Source organism: Rutidosis leptorrhynchoides, chromosome 3 (assembly GCF_046630445.1).
Source record: "Rutidosis leptorrhynchoides isolate AG116_Rl617_1_P2 chromosome 3, CSIRO_AGI_Rlap_v1, whole genome shotgun sequence".
Classification (NCBI taxonomy): Eukaryota; Viridiplantae; Streptophyta; class Magnoliopsida; order Asterales; family Asteraceae; genus Rutidosis; species Rutidosis leptorrhynchoides.
The window spans coordinates 633,009,066-633,030,942 of NC_092335.1; positions in this window are offsets into that span (position 1 = coordinate 633,009,066).

Consider the following 21,877-nt stretch of genomic DNA (forward strand, 5'->3'; position numbering starts at 1 on the left):
TAGGAAGAAGATCATTGCCATCCTTACTTAACCGGTGGAGATATCGATGCTCTACCAAGCCTATGATAAGAACTGTTACACGACTGGCTTCTGAGCAACAATACAATTAGATTAGGACACCCTAAACACTTGAGTGATATGAGTGATCCGCTAGTGAGGAGCCTGATCATGTATACTCTACATCTAAGAGTTGGAAACTACGTCTTTTTCACTATGGACGCAATTGAAATCTAGCGACCATATCATCGAAGCTCGAAACTTTTTCTAATACGTTTGAAAGATGTGATTACTTCTGATGAAGGCATAATAAAAAGATCCACGGGTGGTAAAGGGAGAATATATTAGAAAGAACCTTATATTCCCGCTTTTTTGAAATATCCCGTTCATATCGATTATAAACGTTTCATATTAATTGGTTTCGTTGCGAGGTTTTGACCTCTATATGAGACGTTTTTCAAAGACTGCATTCGTTTTTAAAACAAACCATAACCTTTATTTTATCGACAAAGGTTTAAAAGACACAACCAAGATTATCAAGTAATGATAATCTAAAATATCACACTTACACATGACCATTACATAATGGTTTACAATATTAATATGTTACAATAAAGAAAGTTTATCGAATGCAGTTTTTAAACAATATTAAACAAGCATGCTGACTCCAAATTTTGTCCTTAATTTAGCATGCAACAGCGGAAGCTCTTAATAATCACCTGAGAATAAACATGCTTTAAACGTCAACAAAAATGTTGGTGAGTTATAGGTTTAATCTATATATTTATCAAATCGTAATAATAGACCACAAGATTTCATTTTTCAATAACATGCAATCTGCATAAAAATCATTCATATGGCGAACACCTGGTAACCGACATTAACAAGATGCATATAGAATATCCCCAAACAGAATCCTCTCGTCTGTATAATATTAACTCGAAGTACTAAAGCATACCATTTTCCAGCATGGGGGGAGTTAGTGCCCGTAGATCTACCTTTAGGATTCGCGTCAATTAATGGCCATTATACCGGCTCCATACCATTTTCCAGCATGAAGGTTGTATAATAAACATTAATTCTTAGGTTACCAAGCTAAAAGGGTGATATTCGGTATAGTAATCCAACCATAGAATATAATTTCAAGTACTTGTGTCTATTTTGTAAAACATTTACAAAACTGCATGTATTCTCATCCCAAAAATATTAGATAGTAAAAATGGGACTATAACTCACTTTCACGTATTTTCACTTCGTCGGAAAATAAGACTTGGCCACGGGTCGATTCACAAACCTATAACAAATATATATATATATATATCAAAATGTGATAGAAATATATTCATATCATATTTTTTATTTACGTTTTAACGATTTAAGTTGTCAAGTTAGCAGTCCAACGTTAGTAGTTCACAATTAGTAGTACATATATAGTTCAACACATAGTATACACGTATTGTATAAGAATCGATCATGACCCATGATACAGCTATTGTCTTTGAAGTCATCTCGACGTATTGTGTATGTGGTGTCTTTCGATTTATCCGACGAATTGTATATATAATGTCTAAGACTCAATCACGACCCACTGTACAGCTATTGTCTTTGAAGTTATCTCGACGTATTGTGTACATGTGTCTTACGATTTATCTGACGTATTGTATATATATTGTCTAAGGTTTAATCACGACCCACTGTACAACTATTGTCTTTGAAGTTATCTCTACGTATTGTGTACATGTGTCTTACGATTGACCAAGACTAGTATGGTACAAGGAAATATGTATGAATACATGTATAATACAAGAAAAGTTAGCTAGGATAAGGTTAGTATAGATTTTTGTTCAAAAATCCCGAATTCAAAATGTAGAATTCTAACCAATATTGTTTTGCCCATAATTTCTTCGTTACAACTCCGTTTTGAGTGATTCAAATTGCTATGGTTTTGGAACGAACTAAATTTTGTGAAACTAAACTGAAAAAGTGGTGGTTTATAGTCAGATTTACAGGTTACAAGTCGGATTTGAAATAGGTAGTCATTTCCGTCGAAAGAACGACATCTTGATGACCATTTTAAAAAAAAAAACATACTTCCACTTTGAGTTTAGCTATGATTTTTGGACACGTTATCATGTTCATATGAAAAATCATTTTCCCAGAAAACAAGATTCTAATTCAAAGGTTAAGATATGTTTTAATTATCCAACCCAAAACAGCGCGCGGTGTTACTACGACGGCGTATATCCGGTTTTACGGTGTTCTTCGTGTTTCCAAGTTTTAAATCATTTAGTTAGCATATCATATAGATATAGAACATGTGTTTAGTTGATTTTAAAAGTCAAGTTAGAAGGATTAACTTTTGTTTGCGAACAAGTTTAGAATTAACTAAACTATGTTCTAGTGATTACAAGTTTAAACCTTCGAATAAGATAGCTTTATATGTAAGAATCGAATGATGTTATGAACATCATTAGTACCTCAAGTTTTGTGGATAAACCTACTGGAAAAGAGAAAAATAGGTCTAGCTTCAAAGGATCCTTGGATGGCTTGAAAGTTCTTGAAGCAAAATCATGACACGAAAACAAGTTCAAGTAAGATCATCACTTGAAATAAAATTGTTATAGTTATAGAAATTGAACCAAAGTTTGTATATGATTCTTACCTTGAATTAGAAAGATATCTTACTGGAAATAACAAAGATTTCTTAAGATTGGATGATCACTTGAAATGGATTTGCAAGGTTGAAAGTAAGCTAGCAAACTTGAAAGTGTTCTTGATGTGTTCTTGAGTAATTGTTTTGTAACTTGGTTTATGTATGGATTTATGAACTAGATTAAGCTAGATTTTGTTGAAGATGATGAAGAACACTTAGAACAATGGAAGAACACTTGAGAGAGAGTAGTTTGATGCAAGAAAATTGAAAAATGAATGTGTTTGTGTGTGTTCTTGAAAATGTGATTAAGGCCTTTTCATATAGGCTCCATTAGTTTGTAATTTTGCTAATTATTTGATGCTAGATGTTAAATGATGGTTCCCACATGTTTGTTGACTAATTGAGGGCTGCTAAGAGCTGATCATTTGAGTGTATATACCAATAGTAAATACATCTAGAAGCTGGGTATTGTACGGGTACAAATACCGAACGAATACGAGTAGAATTCTTGATGGAAATGAATGGGAATACAAATACAACCATCTTTATTAAGTATAAGTATTTTGATATATGTCTTGAAGTCTTTCAAAAGTGTACTAATACATCTAAATACACTACATGTATATACATTTTAACTGAGTCGTTAAGTCATCGTTAGTCGTTATATGTAAGTGTTGTTTTGAAACCTTTAAGTTAACGATCTTTTTAAATGTAATTAATTCATTGTTATTATACTTAATGAAATAATAAATTATCATTTTATCATGTTAACATAGTGTATTAATATATCTTAGTATTATTCATAACTATTAAGACGTTATTACATCGATAATCGTTATATATATATATATATATATTGTTTCGAAACCCTTAAGTTAGTAGTCTCATTTTATGTATATAGTTCATTGTTAATATACTTAATGAGATACTTGATTATCATTATAACCTATTAAACATATATATATATAACCATATATATATATTTAATTATGTCATATAAAAGTTCATACGTTCGTGAATCATCGGTCAAACTGGGTGGTCAAACGTTTACATAAATTCCATTTCAATTAACCAAGTCTTAACAAGTTTGATTGCTTAACATGTTGGAAACATTTATTCATGTAAATATTAATCTCATGTAATATATAATCATGGAAAAGTTAGGGTCATTACAGTACCTACCCGTTAAATAAATTTCGTCCCGAAATTTTAAGCAGTCGGAGGTGTTGACGTATCTTCTGGAAATAAGTGCGGGTATTTCTTTTTCATCTGATCTTCACTTTCCCAAGTGAACTCGGGTCCTCTACGAGCATTCCATCGGACTTTGACGATTGGTATCTTGTTTTGCTTAAGTCTCTTAATCTCACGATCCATTATTTCAACGGGTTCTTCGACGAACTGTAATTTTTCGTCGATCTTTATTTCGTCTAAAGGAATTGTGAGATCTTCTGTAGCTAAGCATTTCTTCAGATTCGACACGTGAAAGGTATTATGTACGCTGGCAAGTTGTTGAGGTAGTTCGAGTCGATAAGCCACTGGGCCAACACGATCAATAATTTTGAATGGCCCAATGTATCTTGGGTTTAGTTTCCCCCGTTTTCCAAAACGAATGACACCTTTCCAAGGTGATACCTTAAGCATGACCATGTCGCCAACCTTAAATTCTAAAGGTTTTCTTCTGACATCCGCGTAGCTCTTTTGTCGACTCCTGGCTGTTTTCAACCGTTGTTGAATCTGAATGACCTTTTCAGTAGTTTCTTGGATAATTTCCGGACCCGTAATTTGTTTATCCCCCACCTTGCTCCAACAGATAGGAGACCTGCACTTCCTACCATAAAGTGCCTCGAATGGTGCACATCAATACTCGAGTGGTAACTGTTGTTGTAGGAAAATTCTGCTAACGGTAGATGTCGATCCCAACCGTTTCCAAAATCAATAACACATGCTCGTAGCATGTCTTCAAGAGTCTGTATTGTCCTTTCACTTTGCCCATCAGTGTGTGGATGATAGGCAGTTCTCATGTCTAGACGAGTCCCCAATGCTTGTTGTAATGTCTGCCAAAATCAAGAAACAAATCTACCATCCCTATCAGAGATAATAGAGACTGGTATTCCATGTCTGGAGACGACTTCTTTCAAGTATACTCGTGCCAACTTCTCCATTTTATCATCTTCCTTCATTGGTAGAAAATGCGCTGACTTGGTGAGACGATCGACTATTACCCAAATAGTATCATAACCACTTGCAGTCCTTGGCAATTTGGTAATGAAATCCATGGTAATGTTTTCCCATTTCCATTCCGGGATTTCTGGTTGTTGAAGTAGACCTGATGGTTTTTGATGTTCAGCTTTGACCTTAGAACACGTCAAACATTCTCCTACGTATGTAGCAATATCGGCTTTCATACCCGGCCACCAAAAGTGTTTCTTGAGATCTTTGTACATCTTCCCCGCTCCGGGATGTATTGAATATCTGGTTTTATGTGCTTCCTTATGTACCATTTCTCTCACATTTCCAAACTTTGGTACCCAAATTCTTTCAGCCCTATATCGGGTTCCGTCTTCTCGAATATTAAGATGTTTCTCCGATCCCTTGGGTATTTCTTTCTTCAAATTTCCTTCTATTAAAACTTCTTGTTGAGCCTCCTTTATTTGAGTAGTAAGGTTAGTATGAATAATTATATTCATAGCTTTTACCCGCATAGGTTCTCTGTCCTTTCTACTCAAAGCGTCAGCTACCACATTCGCCTTCCCCGGGTGATAACGAATCTCGAAATCGTAATCATTCAACAATTCAATCCACCTACGCTGCCTCATGTTCAATTGTTTCTGATTAAATATGTGTTGAAGACTTTTATGGTCGGTATATATAATACTTTTGACCCCATATAAGTAGTGCCTCCAAGTCTTTAATGCAAAAACAACAGCACCCAATTCCAAATCGTGAGTCGTATAATTTTGCTCGTGAATCTTCAATTGTCTAGATGCATAAGCAATTACCTTCGTTCGTTGCATTAATACACATCCGAGGCCTTTCTTTGAGGCGTCACAATATATCACAAAATCATCATTCCCTTCCGGCAATGACAATATAGGTGCCGTAGTTAACTTTTTCTTTAATAACTGAAACGCTTTCTCTTGTTCATCCTTCCATTCAAATTTCTTCCCTTTATGCGTTAATGCAGTCAAGGGTTTTGTTATTTTGGAAAAATCTTGGATGAATCTTCTATAGTACCCGGCCAATCCTAAAAATTGGCGTATATGCTTCGGAGTTTTCGGGGTTTCCCACTTTTCCACAGTTTCAATCTTTGCCGGATCAACCTTAATGCCTTCTTTGCTCACTATGTGACCGAGGAATTGCACTTCTTCCAACCAAAATGCACACTTAGAAAACTTAGCGTACAATTCTTCTTTCCTCAATAATTCCAACACCCTTCTCAGATGTTCTTCGTGCTCTTGGTCATTCTTAGAGTAAATAAGTATGTCATCGATGAAAACAATGACAAATTTGTCTAGATATGGCGCACACACCCGGTTCATGAGGTCCATAAACACAGCTGGTGCGTTAGTTAATCCAAACGGCATAACCATAAACTCGTAATGACCGTAACGCATTCTGAAAGCAGTCTTTGGAATATCATCTTCCTTCACCCGCATTTGATGATAACCGGAACGTAAATCGATCTTTGAATACACCGACGAACCTTGCAGCTGATCAAATAAGTCGTCGATTCTTGGTAACGGGTAACGGTTCTTGATGGTAAGCTTGTTCAATTCTCGGTAGTCTATACATAACCTGAACGTACCATCCTTCTTTTTGACAAACAAAACAGGAGCTCCCCACGGTGATGTGCTTGGTCGAATGAAACCACGCTCCAATAATTCTTGTAATTGGCTTTGTAATTCCTTCAATTCGTTGGGTGCAAGTCTGTATGGAGCACGAGCTATTGGTGCAGCTCCTGGTACAAGTTCTATTTGAAATTCGACAGATCGGTGTGGAGGTAGTCCCGGTAATTCTTTCGAAAATACATCGGGAAATTCTCTGGCGACGGGAACATCATTGATGTTCTTTTCTTCAGGTTTGACTTCCTCGACATGCGCTAGAATTACATAGCAACCTTTTCTTATTAGCTTTTGCGCCTTTAAGTTACTAATAAGATTTAGCTTCGCGTTGCTCTTTTCTCCATACACCATTAAAGGTTTTCTCTTTTCGCGCATAATGCGAATCGCATTTTCGTAACATACGACCTCTGCTCTCTCCTTTTTCAACCAGTCCATACCAATTATCACATCAAAACTCCCTAACTCTACCGGTATCAAATTAATTTTAAACGCTTCACCAACTAGTTTAATTTCTCGATTCTGACATATTTTATCTGCTGTAATTAATTTACCGTTTGCTAATTCGAGTAAAAATTTATTATCCAAAGGCGTCAATGGACAACTTAATTTAGCACAAAAATCTCTACTCATATAGCTTCTATCAGCACCCGAATCAAATAAAACATAAGCAGATTTATCGTCAATAAGAAACGTACCCGTAACAAGCTCCGGGTCTTCCTGTGCTTCTGCTGCATTAATATTGAAAACTCTTCCGCGGCCTTGCCCGTTAGTATTTCCTTGGTTCGGGCAATTAGTCCTATAGTGGCCCGGTTTCCCACATCCATAACAAACAATGGCGGCATTATTCGTTCCGACATTATTTGTTCCTTTCATTTTGTTAGCCCCTGATCCGAAAACTTCACACTTCGCCACATTATGACCATTTCTATTACACTTGGTGCAAAACGTTGTGCAGAACCCAGTCGGATGGTATCCTTCGCACCTTTGGCATGGCTTTTTCTGTCTCTTGTTGTTATTGGAATTGTTGTTATTATGGTTGTTATTGTTGTTGGGGCGGTTGTTGTAGTTATTGTTGTTATTGTAGTTGTTATTAGGATTGCGATTTTTGTTGCGATCAATGTTGCGGTTGTTGTGGTTGTTGTTGTTGTTGTATTGGTGACCCTTGTCACTGGTTTCATCCCACTTTCTCTTGACTTGTTTCATGTTGGCCTTTTCGGCCGTCTTTTCTTTAATTCTTCCCTCAATCTGGTTCATGAGTTTGTGAGCCATTTGACTTGCCTTTTGTATGGAGGCGGGCTCGTGTGAACTTATATCTTCTTGAATCCTTCCTGGTAACCCTTTCACAAACGCGTCGATCTTCTCTTCTTCATCTTCGAACGCTCTTGGACACAATAGGCACAACTCTGTGAATCTTCGTTCGTACGTGGTGATGTCGAAACCTTGCGTTCGTAATCCTCTAAGTTCTATCTTAAGCTTATTGACTTCGTTTCTGGGACGGTACTTCTCGTTCATCAAGTGCTTGAATGCTGACCACAGTAATGCGTAAGCAGCATCTTGTCCCACCTGCTCGAGATAGGTGTTCCACCATGTTAACGCAGCACCTGTGAAGGTATGCGTAGCGTACTTTACTTTGTCTTCTTCAGCACACTTACTTATGGCAAACACCGATTCAATCTTCTCGGTCCACCGTTTTAATCCGATTGGACCCTCGGTTCCATCGAATTCCAGAGGTTTACAGGCAGTGAATTCTTTGTAGGAGCATCCTACACGATTTCTTGTGGCGTTAGTTCCACTGCTAGAACCAGAGTTATTGTTGTTATTTTACATTGCGGCCTGCACTGCGGCTATGTTCGCAGCAAGGAAAACACGGAAGTCTTCCTCGCTCATGTTCAAGTTCTGACGAGTCGTCGGTGCCATTTCCTTCAAAAATAGCCAAAAGAATTGAGTTAATCATATAGAATTTAAGAGTAGTCAATAGTATTTCGTAGCATAATATGAACTCTTTTATAAAAGCTTTTTCTTCATATTAGCATTTTATAATTTTTAATTCGGGTAGTACCTACCTGTTAAGTTCATACTTAGTAGCTAATATACCATTACAACTACTACAATTCTATATGAAAAAACTAATTACAATAATATTTCATATTCAAACTTTTATACAATATTATGCAAACTTACAATACCGCTATTTTACATATAACATGAAATATAGCACATAAAAACCTTGATACAAAGCAGTTGCGAAGACAATTCTAGTTAATACGCAAGGCGTTCAGCAAAGGCAATAAAGACACGTAATTCATACGTCCAGAAACAAGTCATGCATTCTGGTTTTACTAAAACTATTTCCCATCCTTGATCTTGTGGAAAATAACCGTTGTGACCGTTAGCAAGACAGCATGTTGTAACGTCGTCAAAAGGATGATGGTTACGTAATGCCCAACATCCCCGTAACAACCTAAAAACCTTGTTTCTCACCCCAATTACCGAATCCGTCACTTGTGGGAATGTTTTATTTAAAAGTTGCAATCCGATGTTCTTTTTCTCGCTTTGGTGAGAAGCAAACATCACTAACCCGTAAGCATAACATGCTTCTTTATGTTGCATGTTAGAAGCTTTTTCTAAAGCACGAAGTCCTATTTTGGGATATGTGGAGTCAAAATAGGTTCTTAACCCGTAGTGTAAAATTGCATTTGGGTTCCCCGCAATTAATGCTTTAAAGAAAACACGGCGTAACTTACGGTCTCCCCAATGTGATATACCCCATCTTTCAAAGGAAAGCCTTTTATAAACTAAGGCATGCTTGGAACGTCTTTCAAATGTTCGACAAACTAATTTTGCCATAAATAGTTGTGCCGATGAATTCTGACCGACTTTAGACAAGATTTCATCGATCATATCCCCCGGTAGGTCTTTTAAAATATTTGGTCGTCTATCCTTAACATCCATTTCGTGTTTCTTTTTATACTGTAAAATAGACGAGGGTTAGATTCATAAAAGATACTTAACAAACACTACAAACAATTTTCACATATATCATAAAAGCACAAACACACTATATTACTTATATTACATCACATGATTACAACTCTTTATTCCGACTCACATGTTTCTTCTTCTTCGGACTTGGTTCGTTTTGCTAATTTTCTAGGGATAAAGGATGTTCCTCTAATACGAGCCGTTTGTCTCACTAATGGTTTAGAAGAAGCTGGTGACCTAGATGTTCCCGGGCCATAGTTAAAGCTTAAGAAATATGGGTATTTACGGTATACTCCATCGGGACATTTCATGTTAACATAGAGGTCAACGGGGTTGGAATTTGGTTTCTCTATTTTGATGCCTTTTCCCTTATTATTTTCTTTTGCCTTTTCAAATTGGGTCGGGGTAATTTCTACAACATCAACGGAATCCTCATCGGGATCCGATTCATCGGAAAATTGGTAATCTTCCCAATATTTTGCTTCCTCGGCGGAAACACCATTGACCATTATTAATTTTGGTCCATCGGTTGAGGGTTTTCTTTTATTTATCTGTTTTTCAGTGGTTTCTAATATTTTCTCCTCCGAAACCTCTTCTTCTTCCGGTTCCTCTTCTTCCGGTTCCTCTTCTTCCGGTTCCTCTTCGGGAATTTGTGAATCTTCCCAATATATATTCGACTCTTCATTATTATTAGGTGAGTCAATGGGATTTGTACTAGAGGTAGACATCTATCACACAATATCAAACACGTTAAGAGATTAATATATCACATAATATTTACATGTTAAAAATATATAGTTTCCAACAAAATTTGTTAAGCAATCGTTTTTAACGAAAAAACACGGTCGAAGTCCAGACTCACTAATGCATCCTAACAAACTCGATAAGACACACTAATGCAAAATTCTGGTTCTCTAAGACCAACGCTCGGATACCAACTGAAATGTCCCGTTCATATCGATTATAAACGTTTCATATTAATTGGTTTCGTTGCGAGGTTTTGACCTCTATATGAGACGTTTTTCAAAGACTGCATTCGTTTTTAAAACAAACCATAACCTTTATTTTATCGACAAAGGTTTAAAAGACACAACCAAGATTATCAAGTAATGATAATCTAAAATATCACACTTACACATGACCATTACATAATGGTTTACAATATTAATATGTTACAATAAAGAAAGTTTCTCGAATGCAGTTTTTAAACAATATTAAACAAGCATGCTGACTCCAAATTTTGTCCTTAATTTAGCATGCAACAGCGGAAGCTCTTAATAATCACCTGAGAATAAACATGCTTTAAACGTCAACAAAAATGTTGGTGAGTTATAGGTTTAATCTATATATTTATCAAATCGTAATAATAGACCACAAGATTTCATTTTTCAATAACATGCAATCTGCATAAAAATCATTCATATGGCGAACACCTGGTAACCGACATTAACAAGATGCATATAGAATATCCCCAAACAGAATCCTCTCGTCTGTATAATATTAACTCGAAGTACTAAAGCATACCATTTTCCAGCATGGGGGGAGTTAGTGCCCGTAGATGTACCTTTAGGATTCGCGTCAATTAATGGCCATTATACCGGCTCCATACCATTTTCCAGCATGAAGGTTGTATAATAAACATTAATTCTTAGGTTACCAAGCTAAAAGGGTGATATTCGGTATAGTAATCCAACCATAGAATATAATTTCAAGTACTTGTGTCTATTTTGTAAAACATTTACAAAACTGCATGTATTCTCATCCCAAAAATATTAGATAGTAAAAATGGGACTATAACTCACTTTCACGTATTTTCACTTCGTCGGAAAATAAGACTTGGCCACGGGTCGATTCACAAACCTATAACAAATATATATATATATATATATATATATATATATATATATATATATATATATATATATATATATATATATATATATATATATATATATCTCAAAATGTGATAGAAATATATTCATATCATATTTTTTATTTACGTTTTAACGATTTAAGTTGTCAAGTTAGCAGTCCAACGTTAGTAGTTCACAATTAGTAGTACATATATAGTTCAACACATAGTATACACGTATTGTATAAGAATCAATCATGACCCATGATACAGCTATTGTCTTTGAAGTCATCTCGACGTATTGTGTATGTGGTGTCTTTCGATTTATCCGACGAATTGTATATATAATGTCTAAGACTCAATCACGACCCACTGTACAGCTATTGTCTTTGAAGTTATCTCGACGTATTGTGTACATGTGTCTTACGATTTATCTGACGTATTGTATATATATTGTCTAAGGTTTAATCACGATCCACTGTACAACTATTGTCTTTGAAGTTATCTCGACGTATTGTGTACATGTGTCTTACGATTAACCAAGACTAGTATGGTACAAGGAAATATGTATGAATACATGTATAATACAAGAAAAGTTAGCTAGGATAAGGTTAGTATAGATTTTTGTACAAAAATCCCGAATTCAAAATGTAGAATTCTAACCAATATTGTTTTGCCCATAATTTCTTCGTTACAACTCCGTTTTGAGTGATTCAAATTGCTATGGTTTTGGAACGAACTAAATTTTGTGAAACTAAACTGAAAAAGTGGTGGTTTATAGTCGGATTTACAGGTTACAAGTCGGATTTGAAATAGGTAGTCATTTCCGTCGAAAGAACGACATCTTGATGACCATTTTAAAAAAAAAAACATACTTCCACTTTGAGTTTAGCTATGATTTTTGGACACGTTATCATGTTCATATGAAAAATAATTTTCCCAGAAAACAAGATTCTAATTCAAAGGTTAAGATAGGTTTTAATTATCCAACCCAAAACAGCCCGCGGTGTTACTACGACGGCGTATATCCGGTTTTACGGTGTTCTTCGTGTTTCCAAGTTTTAAATCATTTAGTTAGCATATCATATAGATATAGAACATGTGTTTATTTGATTTTAAAAGTCAAGTTAGAAGGATTAACTTTTGTTTGCGAACAAGTTTAGAATTAACTAAACTATGTTCTAGTGATTACAAGTTTAAACCTTCGAATAAGATAGCTTTATATGTAAGAATTGAATGATGTTATGAACATCATTAGTACCTCAAGTTTTGTGGATAAACCTACTGGAAAAGAGAAAAATAGGTCTAGCTTCAAAGGATCCTTGGATGGCTTGAAAGTTCTTGAAGCAAAATCATGACACGAAAACAAGTTCAAGTAAGATCATCACTTGAAATAAAATTGTTATAGTTATAGAAATTGAACCAAAGTTTGTATATGATTCTTACCTTGAATTAGAAAGATATCTTACTGGAAATAACAAAGATTTCTTAAGATTGGATGATCACTTGAAATGGATTTGCAAGGTTGAAAGTAAGCTAGCAAACTTGAAAGTGTTCTTGATGTGTTCTTGAGTAATTGTTTTGTAACTTGGTTTATGTATGGATTTATGAACTAGATTGAGCTAGATTTTGTTGAAGATGATGAAGAACACTTAGAACAATGGAAGAACACTTGAGAGAGAGTAGTTTGATGCAAGAAAATTGAAAAATGAATGTGTTTGTGTGTGTTCTTGAAAATGTGATTAAGGCCTTTTCATATAGGCTCCATTAGTTTGTAATTTTGCTAATTATTTGATGCTAGATGTTAAATGATGGTTCCCACATGTTTGTTGACTAATTGAGGGCTGCTAAGAGCTGATCATTTGAGTGTATATACCAATAGTAAATACATCTAGAAGCTGGGTATTGTACGGGTACAAATACCGAACGAATACGAGTAGAATTCTTGATGGAAATGAATGGGAATACAAATACAACCATCTTTATTAAGTATAAGTATTTTGATATATGTCTTGAAGTCTTTCAAAAGTGTACTAATACATCTAAATACACTACATGTATATACATTTTAACTGAGTCGTTAAGTCATCGTTAGTCGTTATATGTAAGTGTTGTTTTGAAACCTTTAAGTTAACGATCTTGTTAAATGTAATTAATTCATTGTTATTATACTTAATGAGATAATAAATTATCATTTTATCATGTTAACATAGTGTATTAATATATCTTAGTATGATTCATAAGTATTAAGACGTTATTACATCGATAATCGTTATATATATATATATATATATTATTTCGAAACCCTTAAGTTAGTAGTCTCATTTTATGTATATAGTTCATTGTTAATATACTTAATGAGATACTTGATTATCATTATAACCTATTAAACATATATATATAACCATATATATATATATTTAATTATGTCATATAAAAGTTCATACGTTCGTGAATCATCGGTCAAACTGGGTGGTCAAACGTTTACATAAATTCCATTTCAATTAACCAAGTCTTAACAAGTTTGATTGCTTAACATGTTGGAAACATTTATTCATGTAAATATTAATCTCATGTAATATATAATCATGGAAAAGTTAGGGTCATTACATTTTTTCTTGAGGACAAGCAAAGCTAAGTGTGGGGTATTCGATATCGGCCAAAAAGTCACATTTTTACCCCAAATATTAAGCCCTAGAACAATAAAGATTCAAACTTTGTCGGAAAAATTATCACTTTTTCAGTTGATATTGTAGATTAAGTAATTACGAAGGCGATGCAAAAATAATCAAGTAAAACGGAGCTAAAACGAATATTCTAGAGCGAAAACGGTGAAAGACAAGAAATCAAGTTACGATCAAGTGAATATCAGCTCACCATGCAGACCAATGGTATGATTTCACATATTTTAAGCTTTTAGTTAGTTTTTAGTAGTAGTTAGCTTAGCTTTTATTTTCCGGAGGATATCCCGGCGAGTCCCTGCGATCTCGGGCAGATTTATTCGGCCTTTTCAGGTTTTTATCCGAAACGCTTGTCATTTTGTATTAAACATGTGTTCTTAATTTTTATGTTTAATAATGTGTTCCGATATTACTATGATAGCTTAATTAATCTGTATGTTGCCATGATAGAAGTTTGGGTTAGCGTAATTATGTTAATTTAATACGATTAGTGTCGTAACACTCAACTAGGAAGTGATAGATTTGTATGCTAGCATCTTAAGGATTGACCAACCTAGGTTGTGATCAGGACTTGTCCACCTATATGAAATTAGCTACTTCATAAGATTAAGACCCCTGGTTATACTGTATCTCAAGATTCTATGAACTCGGTATGGCCGGAGTTCCCGAGAGGCATTTAATGCACTTTTAGGACATGGAACTTAGGAATTGAGACATGAATGACCTAGTATTCCTATTAACTATTCCGAAGAGACTTCTTAGGAGCTGTTAAGATCTAGTTAGTGCCTTCACTGTGTGATCCAAGTGATATGTGAAATCATACCTTAGAATTACTAGCTAAAAACTTAACAATTATCACACACTTACAGGCAACTATAACCCGATCATGCAGTAATCTATAAGTAATTGACCAGTTCGTTCCACAGAGAGCAGTTTAATCAAGATATTAACACTAATAATTATCCTAGAATTCAGTTTAAAAGTTTGGTTTGTATTTCAATTTACGCAATCAACGTGAAGTAAAATGAAATGAATTAACAATAAAGATAAAACAGTGCTCACTTGAATGATTCACTACTAATATGGATTGTTCTTGCAATTATTACCGATTATTATGTTCTAAATATAGTTGTATGACTTTTCACAAAGTTCTAATCAATCAAAGTTGGTAAACTCACATAAACTCACTTCAAGAGATTAAACTATATTTGATAGAAACTAATGAGATTTGGTTTGGACTAAATTCACATAAAGTCCTAATTATCACAATCACTTGTAACAATTTCACTATCACGCACTTCACTAGTATTTCAATTACCAATTAAATTAATGACACAATCACTTGAAATCACTTCCTTAATTGTCTAGATCACCTAAGTGTTGAAGCATAGATTGCATCTCAAATCTAAGTCACATTAAATGATTAACAACCTATGTAATTGAATTAAGAACTAAGAACATGCATAAGAATGGATCTTTAACCAAACACAATCAATTTCAATCATCAAAACATTAAATCCATAAGATAGAACAATCCAACATTTGTAGTTTCACATTCAAGTAAACACCAAACTGATTTAGCCTAGCATATTAAAGTAGCAAAGAACAATCAAACAATAAAAACTAAGAGTATTCATGATTACAATGATAAACTGATAACAAAAACGAGTATCGAACGTTATGATTAACTGAATAGAAGTAAATAATGAACAAGACTTCAATGGTAGGGTTTAGGTCTTCAAAGAACTCTTTGATTCGTAGCTGGAAAACTGCATCCCCTGTTAGGGTTAATGAAACGACCCGTCCAAATCCATATGGACGATTTCATTACATCTGGTCCCAGTGCGAGGTACTGACGAACGACTCCAAGTAAAGTCTTTAAAATGAGCAAATGCACAGCGGAAAATTTCTTTAATACCTGAGAATAAACATGCTTTAAAGTGTCAACCAAAAGGTTGGTGAGTTCATAGGTTTGTCATAAATATCATTTCAATCATTTTAATAGGCCACAAGATTTTATTTAATTAAATGCGCAGGATAATCATCTGCAAAATAAAAATCATTCATACGCTGGAGCGACTGGAATTCAATAATAATGATATACATGCATCATAATTTAAGATCTCTTCAGATATCCGGTATACACAATAATAATTAAGATCTCTTCGGATATCCGGTATACACAATAACACATCAGTCCTAAATACATCAGTCGTAGAATGTCATTTTATGAAATTGTGCCTATTTTGTAAAACGTTTGTAAAAGTTGCGCATGCATTCTCAGTCCCAAAAATATATTGTAAAAGAGTAAAAGGGAGCAAATGAAACTCACCTGTAAGTCGTTGATAGTAAATAATATTATTTTTCAATTCGATGAATAATACGACTCGGCCTTCGACAGATTCACGAACCTATAATAATAATATGTATCAACTATACTATAATTATATTTGATTAATAATTATATCATACTTATATGATACTTTAAATTGTCAAGTTAGTAGTCCAATGTTAGTAGTCCAACAGTCCGATAGTCCAATAGTCCAATAGTCCAATAATCCAATAATCGGTATATATATAATCTTAGAATTACCCCCACGACGTATTGTATACGTATTGTCTTTGCATCAACCCAGAGACGTATTGTATACGTATTGTCTTAGAATTAACTAAGACGTATTGTGTACGTATTGTCTTAGGATTTATCAAAACGTATTGTATACTTATTGTGTTAGGACGCACCAAGAATATTATTATACATATATACAATCACAGAATTAACCAAGATTAAAATATTTTGTTATACTACTGATAACATGTACAAATATATATAGGATATAGGAAAAGTTAGCAAGGATATGGTTAATATAGTTTTTACAATATAAATTTCGTCCATACAACGTTAATTTTAGCAGATTTTGTTTTGCTCGCCAAATATTCATTACAACTCCGTTTAGAGTGAATCAAATTGCTATGGTTTCATATTGAACTCTATTTTATGAATCTAAACAGAAAAAGTATAGGTTTATAGTCGGAAATATAAGTTACAAGTCGTTTTTGTAAGAGGTAGTCATTTCTGTCGAAAGAACGACATCTTGATGACTATTTTGAAAAACATACATCCACTTAGAGTTAAACCATGGGTTTTGGATATGTTTCATATCCATATGAAATAACATTTCTTACAGAAGGAAAACTTTTAGTTCAAAGTTTAAGATAGGTTTTCAAAATTAAACCCAAAACAGCCCCCGATGATCTATGACGGCGTATGTTCAGTTTTAAGGTGTTCTTCGTGTTTACAAGTTTTATATCCTTATGTTAGCTTGAAATAATGTCATAATACATGTGTTGAAGTATTTTAAAAGTCAAGTTAGAAGGATTAAGTTTGTTTGCGAACAAGTTCAGAATTAACTAAACTATGTTCTAGTTGTTGTAAATTATAAACTCAAAATAAGATAGCTATATGAATATGAATCGAACGAGATTTTGAATAAGGTTACTACCTCAAGTTTAAAGAGTGATGTTACTGGAAAAATAAGAAAAGGATCTTTGAGTAGATGATGTCCTCTATAGCTTAGAATTCTTGATGTAGAAGCTTGGAATCAACAAAAGTTTCAAGTAAGAATTCTATCTTGATTTAAGATAGTTATGATTATATGAATTGAACCAAAGCTTGAATATGTTTATTACCTTGATTAATAAGTGAAAAACTACTGAAATAAATGAAGGTTTCTTGATCTTCAAAGAGTTATTGGAATGGATTCAAAAGATTGAAAGTATAAACTTGAAATGGATGATCTTCATGAAGTGTTCTTGAATGATTCTTATAAGATGATTATAGATTGGATTTTTGATCAAAAAGATGAAGATTTAAGAGTTCTTGGTCGTGGTTTATGAAGGAGGGAGGAATAAGAATGAAAAAATATGGTTTTATGTGTGTAAGTATGTAATATATATAAGTATATAAATGATATAAGTAATAAAAACAAAATTAGTTTTGTATTTTTGTGTAATAATTGATACTAGCTTACAAAATATGTTTAAACATGTTTTCTAATCATTTAAAAAGTTGAAAATGATGTTTTCCTATTGGTATATACCAATAATAAATACATCTAGAAGCTGTGTATAACACGGGTATGAATACCGTATGAATACGAGTGGAATTCTTGATGAAATTGAATGGGAATATGAGTATAGCTATCTTTGTTGAGTATAAGTATGTTAACATATGTATTTAAGTCTTTCAAAAGTGTATTAATACATCTTAATACAATACATATATATTCATTTTAACATAAGGGTTATTACGTCGTTAAATGTTACATATATATATTGTTTCGAAACCCTTAAGTTAGTAGTCTCAATTTATATATAAAACCCATTATTAATATACTTAATGAGATACTTAACTATCATATATTCAAGTTAGATATAATCCATATATCCATATATATACATAAGTATATTTTTAATACAAGTTATGACGTTCGTGAATCGTCGAACAAATGGTTGGTCAATTGTTTGTATGAAACTCATTTCAAAAGTTTTAAAACTTGTCAAAATTTATTGCTTATCATGTCGGAATAATGTTATCATGTAAAGATTAAGTTTAAATTTTGGTCGAAAATTTCCGGGTCGTCACAGTACCTACCCGTTAAAGAAATTTCGTCCCGAAATTTGATTGAGATCGTCATGGCTGACAATAAGTATGTTTTCATGACGCATAAGAGCTGAAAATTAGAGTTTTATCATCATTGGGTAATATAGATAAATCAATTTGATTTTGTGAAGAGTACGAGTGAAGCTATCACAAAAGAGTGAAACGAGAACAATAAAGATTTGTCTTGATGTTTGACGTGACCAGGGTTGAATTCCGGAATTCAAGGGATTTAAAGAAAATTTTTGTAATATATATAAGATTCGATTCTTCGAAAATTACGGAAATTAGGATCTCTATAATTAAATACGATCATCCGCCTCGATTGCTATGTCGGATATTTCACTATAAAATAACCTCTTCCGTTTCCTTTATTTTCATCACTCCTATAATTTCTTCCTTAAATCATTCTTTCGAAGATCGTGAAAATGCTCAATCCAGTTCTAGTTCTGAATATTATTTTGGTCATTGTAACCATCATTCTTCTTTTCCAACTACCACCAGAAGAATCCGTTTACTTCTATTATGCCCTCGTGATTATTGTATTCCTGATCCTCCCGTGTCTTTATCTTGCTATTCGCATAGATATACACGGTTTATGATCTTTCTTGTTTGCTGTGATTTATACTCCGATCTCTATTTCGAAGTTTCATGTTTTTGTTTTCTCTGCTTTACCTTAAATAAAGCGATCACGTCTCGGATTAGTAAGTATGAAGTTCCGAATTATCCTAACATTCTAAGCAGAAAGATACGTAATAGCACGATTTGATCTGTTATATTACCAGAATCACAGAGGATGGAACTATCAAGAATATATTTTTTTTGATACGTTCATAAGTTAATTAGAATGAAAGAGTTGTGTAATATGACACATGATGACGGTACTGTGAATCATCACGTTCCATTAGAAACTCAGCATGACTTACTGTAATATAATCACGTTGATCAGGCGTCATTATATTATACTAACTCATGCATCAATTTCCAACACTACTTCAAAAGTCATTCATAATTCAAACTCGGATTTTCAGAAATTTAAAAAACTAAAACAGTTTTTTTTATAATGTAACACAGGTAGCGCGGAGAGATGATTAATATCGGATCAGAATTGTTATGAATATTTCTTCAGAAACATTGAGGATATTGATAATGAATGATACGATGATATCTTAGAATTCTAGAATCAACATGTGATGAAGAAATTCATTCACGGTGATAGTGAGCAGAGTATTCGCTAAAGATTTCGTCAGATACGGAATCACCTGAATTCTTTATATACAGGGTTTGGTCCTTGTATTTGTCCTTGATCTCCTTCATGGTTTGTTCAATCCGTTTTTCAGTACCAAATTTTCTATCGAGCGTTCCTAACACTCCTTCTTTTATCATCAAACTTTTGGCCGTTCAAACCATCTACAATTTTTCTGTTTCCTCTGCATTTAATGCTACGATATCTGAATCGTTGGTTAACAATCCGTGGTGGTTTCAAAAGAATTACGTTTTTAGATGATTAAACGCTGATGATACTATGGTGGAATATAAAAGATTCCCAGTAACGATAAAAGAGCAAGCACATATATCACGGTTATAATAAGGTTGTTTCGAACAAAAAGTCAAAGTTGACTTGCTGGAGCTGTGACAAAATTGGCTACCTCGAACAGGAGTTGCAAAGTTATTTTCAGTAATAATTACGCTAAAGGAACTAGCACAGATACATGTTAAACGTTTACTCAGTTTCTGAGAGTTTTCCAAGTGCATAACCATACGCATAAATCTTTTTCCTTCTGTAGATGAAGTGCGGTTGGTTCATCCTCTCGATTGAGGTGTTTTCAAGAATTATGAAAGGTTTGAACGCCGATTATAATCGTCAAAATACAAATGAGGTTTAAGATGCAATCAAGTTACAAAGGATGTTTAAGATCCAATCAAGTGGCAAACTTGAAGAAATGTTTAGTTTCATATATTATAATCAATATTTTAATACGCTTTTAATTGTCCAAAGTCAGTAGTCCACCATTAGTAGTCCACGGTTAGTAATTCAATAATTCATATGTAGTTTAATATAAAATATTCGAATTAATTAATACGTATCGTGACCCATTATATACATGTCTCAGACTCGATCACAACTCAAAGTATATATATTATTTTAGAATCAACCCCGACCCTTTATATGCTAACTCGAGCATTACCGCATATAGAGTGACTTACGGTTATTCCAAATAATATATATAGATGCGTCGATATGATATGTCAAAACCTTGTATATGTGTCCCGATATTTAAAGCGCGTAAAATAAATAACAGATATTAAACGACAATAAATAAAATTGGGAGAATATAAATTGCGATAAATAAATTGCGATAAACAAAATGTAATCAGTTAGCTAGGAACAGTTAGCGTGAATTCTTAACAAAATTCTTCTCATAGTTAAATTTGTTTGTTTCTAACAAATTTTATTTTGTCCAATGTTTTCTTCATTATGCCACTTGTTGTATTCTGATAAGTCAAAATCCAATTATGAAATTGAATGAAAAATGATTACTCGGTGGTGAACGGATTCGTATACCTATGGATGTAAGTAGGATTGTAAATGACTGTTGAATCAGATTGGAAGAATGTACAGTGTAACTTACTAATGTGAAAACTAAATATTCCTCGGGTATTACCTACCCGTTAAAATATTTTCACCATTAACAATTTGTACAAAGGATTCTTTGATTTAAAACGATACGTAGTACGAATATAATCGATGTAGAACAAGATGTAGAACGATATGTAGAGCGAAGATTATGATCGAGGTATAGATTGGGATGTTGAGGTGTGTGATATTGATGTTGTTGTTGATGGTACTGGTGCTATCGGCACTGATGTTGGTGGTACTGTTGGTGCCGGTGATGCTGCTGATGCTTGTAAGTTGTGCATCATACTTTCTAAAGCCACAACTCGAGCGCGAAGCTCGTTGATTTCTTCTATTACTCCGGAATGATTGGTGGTTGGAACGAGCGGATGAATAAGGTTTAGAATTTTGGATATCATATAATCATTGCGAGATATTCTGGCAATGAGGGTGAAGATAGTGTTTCGGACAGGTTCGCCGGTAAGTGCTTCAGGTTCTTCGCTGAGAGGTGAATTCGGTTGGTGGAAGGGATCGCCTTCTTCTTGTCTCCATTGATTAAGTCGATCACGAACCCATCCCCAATTCATCCAGAA